A 14,360-nucleotide genomic window follows, 5' to 3' on the forward strand; every position below is an offset into this window, starting at 1 on the left:
ACGCCTACAAGAAAGACCAGTTAATACTACTGTCATGGATTGAATTATGTCCCCCTAAAAATGTGTGTATCAACTTGGTTAGGCCATGTGTGGTTGTCGTCCATTTTGTGATTTTTATTTTATGTTAAGAGGATTAAAGTGAGATTGTAACACCACCCTTACTCAGGTCACCTCCCTGATCCAAGGAAAAGGGTGTTTCCTGAGGTGTGGCCTGACCACCTTTTATCTCTCAAGAGGTAAAAGGAAAGAGAAGCAAGCAGAGAGTGGGGGACCTCATACCACCAATAAAGCAGCACCAGGAGCAGAGCGCATCCTTTGCAGCCAGGGTCCCTGCCACTGAGAAGCTCCTTGACCACGAAGAGATTGAGGACAAGGACCTTCTTCCAGAGCCGACAGAGAAAGAGAGCCTTTATCTGGAGCTGACTCCCTGAATTAGGACTTTTATCCTACTTTACCATAAGGAAATAAATTTCTCTTTGTTGAAGACATGTACTTGTGATATTTCTGTTATGGCAGTGCTAGATGACTAAGACAATGACTATTATTCAAATTTATGCACCAGCCACTAAGGCCAAAGATGAAGAAATTGAAGACTTTTTTTTAATTTACTGCTTTTTTTTTATTAACTTTTACTGAGCTTCAAGTGAACATTTACAAATCAAGTCAGTCTGTCACATATAAGTTCACATACATCTTACTCCGTACTCCCACTTGCTCTCCCCCTAATGAGTCAGCCCTTCCAGTCTCTCGTTTCGTGACAATTTTGCCAGCTTCCCACTCTCTCTATCCTCCCATCCCCCCTCCAGACAGGAGATGCCAACACAATCTCAAGTGTCCACCTGATATAATTAGCTCACTCTTCATCAACATCTCTCTCCCACCCACTGTCCAGTCCCTTTCATGTCTGATGAGTTGTCTTCGGGGATGGTTCCTGTCCTGTGCCAACAGAAGGTCTGGGGAGCATGGCCGCCGGGATTCCTCTAGTCTCAGTCAGACCATTAAGTATGGTCTTTTTATGAGAATTTGGGGTCTGCATCCCACTGATCTCCTGCTCCCTCAGGGGTTCTCTGCTGTGCTCCCTGTCAGGGCAGTCATCGATTGTGGCCGAGCACCAACATAGTTCTTCTGGTCTCAGGATGATGTCGGTCTCTGGTTCATGTGGTCCTTTCTGTCTCTTGGGCTCTTAGTTGTCGTGTGACCTTGGTGTTCTTCATTTTCCTTTGCTCCAGGTGGGTTGAGACCAATTGATGCATCTTAGATGGCCGCTTGTTAGCATTTAAGACCCCAGACGCCACATTTCAAAGTGGGATGTAGAATGTTTTCATAATAGAATTATTTTGCCAATTGACTTACAAGTCCCCTTAAACCATGGTCCCCAAACCCCCACCCTTGCTCCGCTGACCTTTGAAGCATTCATTTTATCCCGGAAACTTCTTTGCTTTTGGTCCAGTCCAATTGAGCTGACCTTCCATGTATTGAGTGTTGTCCTTCCCTTCACCTAAAGCAGTTCTTATCTACTAATTAATCAATAAAAAACCCTCTCCCTCCCTCCCTCCCTCCCCGCCTTGTAACCACAAAAGTATGTGTTCTTCTCAGTTTATACTATTTCTCAAGATCTTATAATAGTGGTCTTATACAATATTTGTCCTTTTGCCTCCGACTCATTTCGCTCAGCATAATGCCTTCCAGGTTCCTCCATGTTATGAAATGTTTCACAGATTCGTCACTGTTCTTTATCGATACGTAGTATTCCATTGTGTGAATAAACCACAATTTATTTACCCATTCATCCATTGATGGACGCCTTGGTTGCTTCCAGCTTTTTGCTGTTGTAAACAGAGCCGCAATAAACATGGGTGTGCATATATCTGTTTGTGTGAAGGCTCTTGTATCTCTAGGGTATATTCCGAGGAGTGGGATTTCTGGGTTGTATGGTAGTTCTATTTCTAACTGTCTAAGATAACGCCAGAGAGATTTCCAAAGTGGTTGTACCATTTTACATTCCCACCAGCAGTGTATAAGAGTTCCAATCTCTCCGCAGCCTCTCCAGCATTTATTGTTTTGTGCTTTTTGGATTAATGCCAGGCTTGTTGGAGTGAGATGGAATCTCATCGTAGTTTTAATTTGCATTTCTCTAATGGCTAATGATCGAGAGCATTTTCTCATGTATCTGTTAGCTGCCTGAATATCTTCTTTAGTGAAGTGCGTGTTCATATCCTTTGCCCACTTCTTGATTGGGTTGTTTGTCTTTTTGTGGTTGAGTTTTGACAGAATCATGTAGATTTTAGAGGTCAGGCGGTGGTCAGAGATGTCATAGCTGAAAATTCTTTCCCAGTCTGTAGGTGGTCTTTTTACTCTTTTGGTGAAGTCTTTAGATGAGCATAGGTGTTTGATTTTTAGGAGCTCCCAGTTATCGGGTTTCTCTTCGTCATTTTTGGTAATGTTTTGTATTCTGTTTATGCCTTGTATTAGGGCTCCTAGAGTTGTCCCTATTTTTTCTTCCATGATCTTTATCGTTTTAGTCTTTATGTTTAGCTCTCTGATCCACTTGGAGTTAGTTTTTGTGCATGGTGTGAGATATGGGTCCTGTTTCATTTTTTTGCAAATGGATATCCAGTTATGCCAGCACCATTTGTTAAAAAGACTATCTTTTCCCCAATTAATTGACACTGGTCCTTTGTCAAATATCAGCTGCTCGTACGTGGATGGATTTATATCTGGGTTCTCAATTCTGTTCCATTGGTCTATGTGCCTGTTGTTGTACCAGTACCAGGCTGTTTTGACTACTGTGGCTGTATAATAGCTTCTGAAATCAGGTAGAGTGAGGCCTCCCACTTTCTTCTTCTTTTTCAGTAATGCTTTGCTTATCCGAGGCTTCTTTCCCTTCCATATGATATTGGTGATTTATTTCTCTACCACCTTAAAATATGACATTGGAATTTGGATCGGAAGTGCATTATATGTATAGATGGCTTTTGGTAGAATAGACATTTTTACTATGTTAAGTCTTCCTATCCATGAGCAGGGTATGTTTTTCCACTTAAGTATGTCCTTTTGAATTTCTTGTAGTAGAGCTTTGTAGTTTTCTTTGTATAGGTCTTTTACATCCTTGGTAAGATTTATTCCTAAGTATTTTATCTTCTTGGGGGCTACTGTGAATGGTATTGATTTGGTTATTTCCTCTTCGGTGTTCTTTTTGTTGACGTAGAGGAATCCAAGTGATTTTTGTATGTTTATTTTATAACCTGAGACTCTGCCAAACTCTTCTATTAGTTTCAGTAGTTTTCTGGAGGATTCCTTAGGGTTTTCTGTGTATAAGATCATGTCATCTGCAAATAGAGATAATTTTACTTCCTCCTTGCCAATCCAGATACCTTTTATTTCTTTGTCTAGCCTAATTGCCCTGGCTAGGACTTCTAGCACGATGTTTAATAAGAGCGGTGATAAAGGGTATCCTTGTCTGGTTCCCGTTCTCAAGGGAAATGCTTTCAGGTTCTCTCCATTTAGAGTGATATTGGCTGTTGGCTTTGCATAGATGCCCTTTATTATGTTGAGGAATTTTCCTTCAATTCCTATTTTGGTAAGGGTTTTTATCATAAATGGGTGTTGGACTTTGTCAGATGCCTTTTCTGCATCAATTGATAAGATCATGTGGTTTTTGTCTTTTGTTTTATTTATGTGATGGATTATATTAATGGTTTTTCTGATATTAAACCAGCCTTGCATACCTGGTATAAATCCCACTTGACCGTGGTGAATTATTTTTTTGATATGTTGTTGTATTCTCTTGGCTAGAATTTTGTTGAGGATTTTTGCATCTATGTTCATGAGGGATATAGGTCTGTAATTTTCTTTTTTTGTAATGTCTTTACCTGGTTTTGGTATCAGGGAGATGGTGGCTTCATAGAATGAGTTGGGTAGTATTCCGTCATTTTCTATGCTTTGAAATACCTTCAGTAGTAGTGGGGTTAACTCGTCTCTGAAACTTTGGTAGAACTCTGCAGTGAAGCCGTCCAGGCCAGGGATTTTTTTTTGTTGGGAGTTTTTTGATTATCGTTTCAATCTCTTTTCTTGTTATGGGTCTATTTAGTTGTTCTACTTCTGAATGTGTTAGTTTAGGTAGGTCGTGTTTTTCCAGGAATTCATCCGTGTCTTCTAGGTTTTCAAATTTGTTAGAGTACAATTTTTCGTAATAATCTGATATGATTCTTTTAATTTCATTTGGTTCTGTTGTGATGTGGTCCTTCTCGTTTCTTATTCGGGTTATTTGTTTCCTTTCCTGTATTTCTTTAGTCAGTCTAGCCAATGGTTTATCAATTTTGTTAATTTTTTCAAAGAACCAGCTTTTGGCTTTGTTAATTCTTTCAATTGTTTTTCTGTTCTCTAATTCATTTAGTTCAGCTCTAATTTTTATTATTTGTTTTCTTCTGGTGCTTGATGGGTTCTTTTGTTGCTCACTTTCTATTTGTTCAAGTTGTAGGGACAGTTCTCTGATTTTGGCTCTTTCTTCTTTTTGTATGTGTGCATTTATCGATGTAAATTGGCCTCTGAGCACTGCTTTTGCTGTGTCCCAGAGGTTTTGATAGGAAGTATTTTCATTCTCGTTGTATTCTATGAATTTCCTTATTCCCTCCTTAATGTCTTCTATAACCCAGTCTTTTTTCAGGAGGGTATTGTTCATTTTCCAAGTATTTGATTTCTTTTCCCTGGTTTTTCTGTTATTGATTTCTAGTTTTATTGCCTTGTGGTCTGAGAAGATGCTTTGTAATATTTCGATGTTTTGGATTCTGCAAAGGTTTGTTTTATGACCCAATATGTGGTCTATTCTAGAGAATGTTCCATGTGTGCTAGAAAAAAAAAGTATATTTTGCAGCAGTTGGGTGGAGAGTTCTGTATAAGTCAATGAGGTCAAGTTGGTTGATTGTTGTAATTAGGTCTTCTGTGTCTCTATTGAGCTTCTTACTGGATGTCCTGTCCTTCTCCGAAAGTGGTGTGTTGAAGTCTCCTACTATAATTGTGGAGGTGTCCATCTCACTTTTCAATTCTGTTAGAATTTGATTTATGTATCTTGCAGCCCTGTCATTGGGTGCATAAATATTTAATATGGTTATGTCTTCCTGATCAATTGTCCCTTTTATCATTATGTCGTGTCCTTCTTTATCCTTTGTGGTGGATTTAAGTCTAAAGTCTATTTTGTCAGAAATTAATATTGCTACTCCTCTTCTTTTTTGCTTATTGTTTGCTTGATATATTTTTTTCCATCCTTTGAGTTTTTGTTTGTGTCTCTGAGTCTAAGGTATGTCTCTTGTAGGCAGCATATAGATGGATCGTGTTTCTTTATCCGGTCCGAGACTCTCTGTCTCTTTATTGGTGCATTTAGTCCATTTACATTCAGCGTAATTATAGATAAATAAGTGTTTAGTGTTGTCATTTTGATGCCTTTTTATGTGTGTTATTGACAATTTCATTTTTCCACATACTTTTTTGTGCTGAGACGTTTTTCTTATTAAATTGTGAGATCCTCATTTTCGTAGTGTTTGACTTCATGTTAGTTGAGTCGTTACGTTTTTCTTGGCTTTTATCTTGAGTTATGGAGTTGTTATACCTCTTTGTGGTTACCTTATTATTTACCCCTATTTTTCTAAGTAAAAACCTAACTTGTATTGTTCTATAGCGCCTTGTATCACTCTCCATATGGCAGTTCTATGCCTCCTGTATTTAGTCCCTCTTTTTGATTATTGTGATCTTTTACCTCTTGACTTCCGTGATTCCCTGTTATGAGTATTTGTTTTTTTTAATTAATCTTAATTTGTTTTTGTGATTTCCCTCTTTGAGTTGATATCAGGATGTTCTGTTTTGTGACCTTGTGTTGTGCTGGTATCTGATATTATTGGTTTTCTGACCAAATAATATCCTTTAGTATTTCTTGTAGCTTTGATTTGGTTTTTGCAAATTCTCTAAACTTGTGTTTATCTGCAAATATCTTAATTTTGCCTTCATATTTCAGAGAGAGTTTTGCTGGATATATGATCCTTGGTTGGCAGTTTTTCTCCTTCAGTGTTCTGTATATGTCGTCCCATTCCCTTCTTGCCTGCATGGTTTCTGCTGAGTAGTCTGAACTTATTCTTATTGATTCTCCCTTGAAGGAAACCTTTCTTTTCTCCCTGGCTGCTTTTAAAATTTTCTGTTTATCTTTGGTTTTGGCGAGTTTGATGATAATATGTCTTGGTGTTTTTCTTTTTGGATCAATCTTAAATGGGGTTCGATGAGCATCTTGGATAGATATCCTTTCATCTTTCATGATGTCAGGGAAGTTTTCTGTCAGGAGTTCTTCAACTATTTTCTCTGTTTTCTGTCCTCCCTCCCTGTTCTGGGACTCCAATCACACGTAAGTTATCCTTCTTGATAGAGTCCCACATGATTCTTAGGGTTTCTTTATTTTTTTTAATTCTTTTATCTGATTTTTTTTTTCAGCTATGTTGGTGTTGATTCCCTGGTCCTCCAGATGTCCCAGTCTGCATTCTAATTGCTCGAGTCTGCTCCTCTGACTTCCTATTGCATTGTCTAATTCTGTAACTTTATTGTTAATCTTTTGGATTTCTACATGTTGTCTCTCTATGGATTCTTGCAACTTATTAATTTTTCCACTATGTTCTTGAATAATCTTTTTGAGTTCTTCAATAAATATTATCATTATTACAGGCAATTCGGATATTCATATATGTTTTCTAATGCATTTGGTAATGATGAAGCACTATATTTAAATTGGAGAATTTATTACTTTTCATAAAGCAGTGATATTAGTAGCTCCTGAAGCATTTAGGCTGCATAGCTGAAGTTAGACTCTCATTCTGCTTTGGGAGCAATTATACGAGATTAAAAGCACCTGTATAAAATTGTGAGCGCCAGAGGCAACTGGTCTGTTTTCCTGACGTAGGGAAGTTGCTAATTATCTGGGAAGAGCTGGAAAATGTAGGGAGGATAGCGTTAAAGGACCCAGGTGTTCATTCCTGCTCTGGCAATGCTGGCTGATTTCATTTTGGCAAGTTGCTTAACCTCTCCTAGCATAAGTTGTCTCATTTCTAAAATGGGAATGTTCGTTTGGTAGGAATAATTTCTCTGAGTGGTTCAAAAGGTTAAAGCACTCAACTGCTAACTGAAAGGTTGGAAGTTTGAGTCCACCCAGAGGCACCTTAGAAGAAAGACCTGGTGATCTATTTTGGAAAAACCAGCTAAATGAAAGCCCTGTGAAGCACAATCCTACCCTGAGACACGTGCAGACATCCAATTGGAAGGCATTTTTTTAAAGGAAATATTTGGGAACTAATTAAGATAACGTAAAGTGCCTGGCACAGATGAGAGGCTCAATGCAATTTGATTTCCTTCTTCTTTCCCCATTTTTATAATTGCCTAGAAGGTAGATAATTAGCCCTTGAAATGTGTAATTAATATTTATATAAATATTGTAATATTAAATAATAATACTAATGAGGTCTACCAAATCAATTTAATTTGAGATATTTTTTTTCATTTTCTTTTCAACTAAATCAAGCTATTAAAAAAAATATGACTGCAGTGTCCTCAAGTTCTCCCACATATGGGGGTTACCCTTTTTTTAGTATATAAAATGGTGACTTGCATCCTGATACAAATGTAAGAAATTCAGTTTCCCTTCAACTATTTCTATGAAATTTCAGGGGCTGCTTGTACATCATGTCTGTGTGTCACACTGAAATTTTGTCCCCAGGTGCTCCTGGCCTCTTTGATAGCACCAGGCCATCTGATCGCTGTATCTTTCTGGGGATCCAGGTTTTCTGGACCCCTGTCCCTGTCCCAACATAATCATAGCCCCATCTCTTCAATCTTTAAGGTTGCATTAACATAAGATCAGCATGACATTAGTGGTTGATAAGCCTTTACTGAATACCCAAACCAAAAAATTCCATTGCCGTCAAAATGATTCTGATTCATAATGACCCTATAGGACAGAGTAGAACTGCCCTATAGGGTTTCCAAGGCTGTAATATTTATGGAAGCAGACTGCCACATCTTTCTCCCGTGCAGAGGCTGATGGGTTCTAACCACTGACCCTTCCATTAACAACTGAGGGCTTAAATACTGAGTCACCATGGGTGGAAAAAAAAAACGGACGTCGTTGCCCTCAAGTCAATTTCGACTCATGGCGACCCCACGTGTTATACAATGGAACCGCTCCATAGGTTTTCTTGGCTGCAATCTTCATGAAAGTAGATTTCTCCCTCAGAGCTGCTGGTGGGTTTGAACCACCGACCTTTAGGTTAGTAGATGAGTACAAACCATTTGCTCCACCCAGGGACCTCTAAAGGTGGTAAATGTCAGGAAATTACATTGTAGAATGGGGAAAACATTAAAAGTGAATGTCAGCCCATTAGCTGGGCTTCATTACAGGGAGGTTCTTAATTTTAGCTGTCGCCATTCCATAGGCATCATGTTACTCTGGCTCACCCTCATTCAAAACCCCCATCCTTTTCTGTCTCTGTAGTTTCGCACTTTCAGTGTCCATGACTCCTGCCTCTCCAGCACATACATATGCACACAGGTACATGTACTCCACTTAGGTGTGTGTCACTCTTTCCATCGTATGCATTGTAGGCTTCATTACACTATATTGTTGTTGTTAGGTGCCGTTGAGTCGGTTCCGACTCATAGCGACCCTATGCACAACAGAACGAAACAGTGCCTGGTCCTGTGCCATCCTTACAATCGTTGGTGTGCTTGAGCTCATTGTTGCAGCCACTGTGTCAATCCACCTCGTTGAAGGTCTTCCTCTTTTCCGCTGACCCTGTACTCTGCCAAGCATGATGTCCTTCTCCAGGGACTGATCCCTCCTGACAACATGTCCAAAGTATGTAAGACGCAGTCTCGCCATCCTTGCTTCTAAGGAGCATTCTGGTTGTACTTATTCTAAGACAGATTTGTTCATTCTTTTGGCAGTCCATGGTATATTCAATATTCTTCGCCAACACTACAGTTCAAAAGCGTCAACTCTTCTTTGGTACTCCTTATTCATTGTCCAGCTTTCACATGCATATGATGTGATTGAAAATACCATGGCTTGGGTCAGGCACACCTTAGTCTTCAGGGTGACACCTTTGCTCTTCAACACTTTGAAGAGGTTCTTTGCAGCAGATTTGCCCATTGCAATGCGTCTTTTGATTTCTTGACTGCTGCTTCCATGGATGTTGACTGGGGATCCAAGTAAAATGAAATCCTTGACACCTTCAATCTTTTCTCCATTTATCATGATGTTGCTCATTAGTCCAGTTGTGAGGATTTTTGTTTGCTTTATGTTGAAGTGTAATCCATACTGAAGGCTGTGGTCTTTGATCTTCATTAGTAAGTGCTTCAAGTCCTCTTCACTTTCAGCAAGCAAGGTTGTATTATCTTCATAAAGCAGGTTGTTAATGAGTCTTCCTCCAATCCTGATGCCCCGTTCTTCTTCATATAGTCCAGCTTCTCGTATTATTTGTTCAGCATACAGATTAAATAGGTATGGTAAAAGAATACAACCCTGATGCACACCTTTCCTGACTTTAAACCAATCAGTATCCCCTTGTTCTGTCTGAACAACTGCCTCTTGATCTATGTAAAGGTTCCTCATGAGCACAATTAAGTGTTCTGGAATTCCCATTCTTCGCAGTGTTATCCATAGTTTGTTATGATCCACACAGTTAAATGCCTTTGTATAACCAATAAACCACAGGTAAACATCCTTCTGGTATTCTCTGCTTTCAGCCAGGATCCATCTGACATCAGCAATGATATCTCTGGTTCCATGTCCTCTTCTGAAACTGGCCTGAATTTCTGGCAGTTCCCTGTTGATATACTGCTGCAGCCGTTTTTGAATGATCTTCAGCAGAATTTTGCTTGCGTGTGATATTAATGATATTGTTCTATAATTTCCACATTCGGTTGGATCACCTTTCTTGGGAATAGGCATAAATATGGATCTCTTCCGATCAGTTGGGCAGGAAGCTGTCTTCCATATTTCTTGGCATAGATGAGTGAGCACCTCCAGCACTGCATCTGTTTGTTGAAACATCTCAATTGATATTCCATCAATTCCTGGAGCCTTGTTTTTCACCAATGCCTTCAGAGCAGCTTGGACTTCTTCCTTCAGTACCATCGGTTCCTGATCATATGCCACCTCTTGAAATGGTTGAATATCAACTAACTATTTTTGGTATAATGACTCTGTGTATTCCTTCCATCTTCTTTTGAGGCTTCCTGCATCATTTAATATTTTCCCATGGAATCCTTCACTATTGCAACTCGAGGCTTGAATTTTTTTCTTCAGTTCTTTCAGCCTGAGAAATGGCGAATGTGTTCTTCCCTTTTGGTTTTCCATCTCCAGCTCTTTGCACATGTCATTATAATACTTTACTTTGTCTTCTCGAGAGGCCCTTTGAAATCTTCTGTTCAGGTCTTTTACTTCACCAATTCTTCCTTTTGCTTTAGCTGCTCGATGCTCAAGAGCAAGTTTCAGAGTCTCCTCTGACATCTACCTTGGTCTTTTCTTTCTTTTCTGTCTTTTCAGTGACCTCTTGTTTTCTTCATGGATGATGTCCTTGATGCCATTCCACAACTTGTCTGGTCTTCGGTCACTAGTGTTCGATGCATCAAATCTATTCTTTTGATCATCTCTAAATTCAGGTGGGATATACTCAAGGTCATGTTTTGGCTCTCATGGACTTGCTCTGATTTTCTTCAGTTTCAGCTTGAACTTGCATATGAGCAATTGATGGTCTGTTCGACAGTCGGCCCCTGGCCTTGTTCTGACTGATGATATTGAGCTTTTCTATAGTCTCTTTCCACAAATGTAGTCAATTTGATTTCTGTGTGTTCCATCTGCCAAGGTCCATGTGTATAGTCACCGTTTATGTTGGTGAAAGAAGGTATTTGCAATGAAGAAATCGTTGGTCTTGCAAAATTCTATCATTCAATCTCTGGCATTGTTTCTATCACCAAGGCCATATTTTCCAACTATTGATCCTTCTTCTTTGTTTCCAACTTTCACATTCCAATTGCCGGTAATTATCAATGCATCTTGATTGCATGTTCGATCAATTTCAGACTGTAGCAGCTGATAAAAATCTTCTGTTTCTTCATCTTTGGCTCTAGTGGTTGGTGCATAAATGTGAACAATAGTCGTATTAACTGGTCTTCCTTGTAGGCATATGGATATTATCCTATCACTGATAGCGTTGTACTTCAGGGTAGATCTTGAAACGTTCTTTTTGACAATGAATGCAACACCATTCCTCTTCAAGATGTCATTGCCAACATAGTAGACTATATGACTGTCCGGTTCGAAATGGCCAATACCAGTCCATTTCAGGTCACTAATGCCTCAGATATCAATGTTTATGCATTCCATTTCATTTTTGATGATTTCGAATTTTCCTAGATTCATACTTCATACATTCCAGGTTCTGATTATTAATGGATGTTTGCAGCTGTTTCTTCTCATTTTGAGTCATGCCACATCAGCAAATGAAGGTCCCGAAAGCTTTACTCCATCCATGTCATTAAGGTCGGCTCTACTTTGAGGAGGCAGCTCTTCCCCAGCCATCTTTTGAGTGCCTTCCAACCTGTGGTGCTCATCTTCCAGCACTGTATCAGACAATGTTCTGCTGCTATTCATAAGGTTTTCACTGGCTAATGCTTTTCAGAAGTAGATTTCCGAGTCCTTCTTCCTAGTCTGTCTTAGTCTGGAAGCTCCACTAAAACTTGTCCTCCATGGGTGACCCTGCTGGTATCTGAATACCGGTGGCATAGCTTCCAGCATCACAACAACACACAAGCCCCCACAGTACAACAAACTGACAGACACGTGGGGGTCATTACACTATAGGCTTTTACATAGTGCTACTTAAGCATCATCTGAAACCCATTGTGCATTAAAAGCAGATTAAAAAAATAGAAAGGCTTTAAAGTTCAGAAAGTTTAAGCCTCTTGCCTAAGGATAAAAAGTTCTTAAATATGAGAGCCCGGAATCAAACTTTGTCCTGTCTGACACCAAGCCCATGCCTTGCCATTGTTCTAAGCTATATCTCATGGATTGTTATTATTATTTTTGCAAATGACGTAAAGACGGAACGATTCCCTATATAGCAGTGTCATAGGTATCAGATGTCCTCAATAAAAATCAAAGAATTGCAATTTCTTTTGAAAAAAAATTCATATGGAAGTATAGAAATTTCTACTCATATAAAGAAATATTTTGGTCTCAAAGGCTCTTGATTATGTGGGGCCAAGATGACGGAGTAGTTAGATACTTCCTGTGGTCCCTTTTACAACAAAGACCCTAAAATACAAGTGAATCAATTATATACAAGAATCTACGAGCCCTGAACATCAAAGACAAAGTTGAGAAGTCGGACTGAGCAGCACTGGGAGGGAGAGACAGTTCAGAAGCAGTGAGGATTTGCCAGACCTGACCTGGCAGGCACCCTGCAGGCTGGGTCAGCACACACAGGCTGAGGAAAGCAGTAGGGCTTGGGAGGTGTTTTCCACACCAGGAGAAACTGAGTGGCAGAGAGTCTGCACAAGCCTCCGGAACCAGGGGGGAGTGGTTCTGGATCTACAAAAGTTAAGTGCAAGTGATCAACAACCTGTACACCTGAGCTGAATCCGCACAAGAAAAGTAAACAAAAACAAAAAACCCTTCTGCCTCTGGGAAGCACCTCTCTTCCATTCACCTGCCCCCTCCTCACTCTGCTGTGGCCTCTGTCCGGCTTCAGCGATTGCTGCCCATCCCCCGGTCAGAAATGGGAACCATCACACCCCCGAGCCATTCTCCTGGTTTTGAAGAGGAAACAAATTAACATACAAATAACAAACAGGAAAAAACAATCTATGAGCTCCCCTAAGCCAGGACCTCAGGGAAGGCACAGCCCCTTTGCATAGGCACAGGCATAAGGGGTCCACAGACTTTGAAGGACTTTTACTCCTGCCTAGACCTCTGTGGGCCCATTTCAACAGCGTAGGCCCTCATTAGCATAGTACAACAGGGTATGTACCTGAAGCTTATTTTTAACTGCAACAGTTCAGGGAAAGTGGTAGATTTGTGACATTTGATACCACCCTGTCCATTAAGCAGGGTCTTCAGCTATCCACATCAAGGGCCTGAGGACTGGTGGTTTCACCTACTCCACCCAGCCATCCATGACAGGGGTCTGAGAATAAGTGGTGCCTCTTAGTCCTTACAGCCAAAAGGATTGGGTGCCCAAGGTATGGCTGCAAAACCCACCCACCTACCCACTCTAGGGAACAGGGGTACACCTTCTACCCAGGCACTCAGGGACAGCCATCAGCCCCTTATCTTGCTCAGCACATAACTCTCTATTGTAGCCAGATACCTGTGCCTGCCCCAATCACCTCTAGGTAGCCCTGTCCAACTAAGACTATAGGTGAGAGCCTGGACCACCCACTCGGTGATCAACAACCTGTACATCTGAGCTGAATCTGCACAAAAAAAGTAAACAAACTCCTGGGCTCAGATACATAGTAGCAGCTCTAACCACCTGGTCACAGGACATTAGAGCATCAAAAGCACCAATAATCAAACTAGCTCACATGAGCAGCCTATTTGGGAATATCAAAACAAAACAAATGAGAAGCTAGGACACAGTAAGCAAACATAAAATAAATAAATATAGTAACTTCTTAATGGCTCAGAGTCAACAGTCAATATCAAATCACATAAAGAGGCAGATGATGATGGCTTCAGCAAGTGACCAAAACAAAGAACCAGGAAACCTCCTGGAGGAAGATAAGATCTTAGAATTACCAGAGGTAGAATTTAAAACATTAGTATACAGAGCTCTTCAAGAGATCAGGAAGTAGTTCAGGCAAAATACAAGCCAAGCCAAGGAACACACAGACAAAGCAATAGAAGAACTTAAGAAGGTTATATGAGAGCATAACGACAAATTTAACAGGCTGCAAGAATCCAGAGAGAGAGTGAAAATAGAAGTCCAAAAAATTAACAATAAAATTTCAAAATTAGACAACTAAATAGAAAGTCATAGGAGCAGAATTGAGACAATGGGGATAACAGAAAATAGAGAGAATTGTTGAGGATTTGTTGGCAGAAAACTTCCCTGATATTGTAAAAGATGAGAAGATATCTATCCAAGAAGCTCATCGAACCTCACACAGGGTAGATTCCAGAAGAAAGTCAACAAGAAATATTATAACCGAATTAGCCAAAACCAAAGATAAAAAGAAAATTTTAAGAGCAGCTAGGGATAAATGAAAAGTCACCTACAAAGGAGAGTCAATAAGACTAAGCTCTGACTACTCAGCAGAAAACAAGC

Source organism: Elephas maximus, chromosome 6 (assembly GCF_024166365.1).
Source record: "Elephas maximus indicus isolate mEleMax1 chromosome 6, mEleMax1 primary haplotype, whole genome shotgun sequence".
NCBI lineage: Eukaryota > Metazoa > Chordata > Mammalia > Proboscidea > Elephantidae > Elephas > Elephas maximus.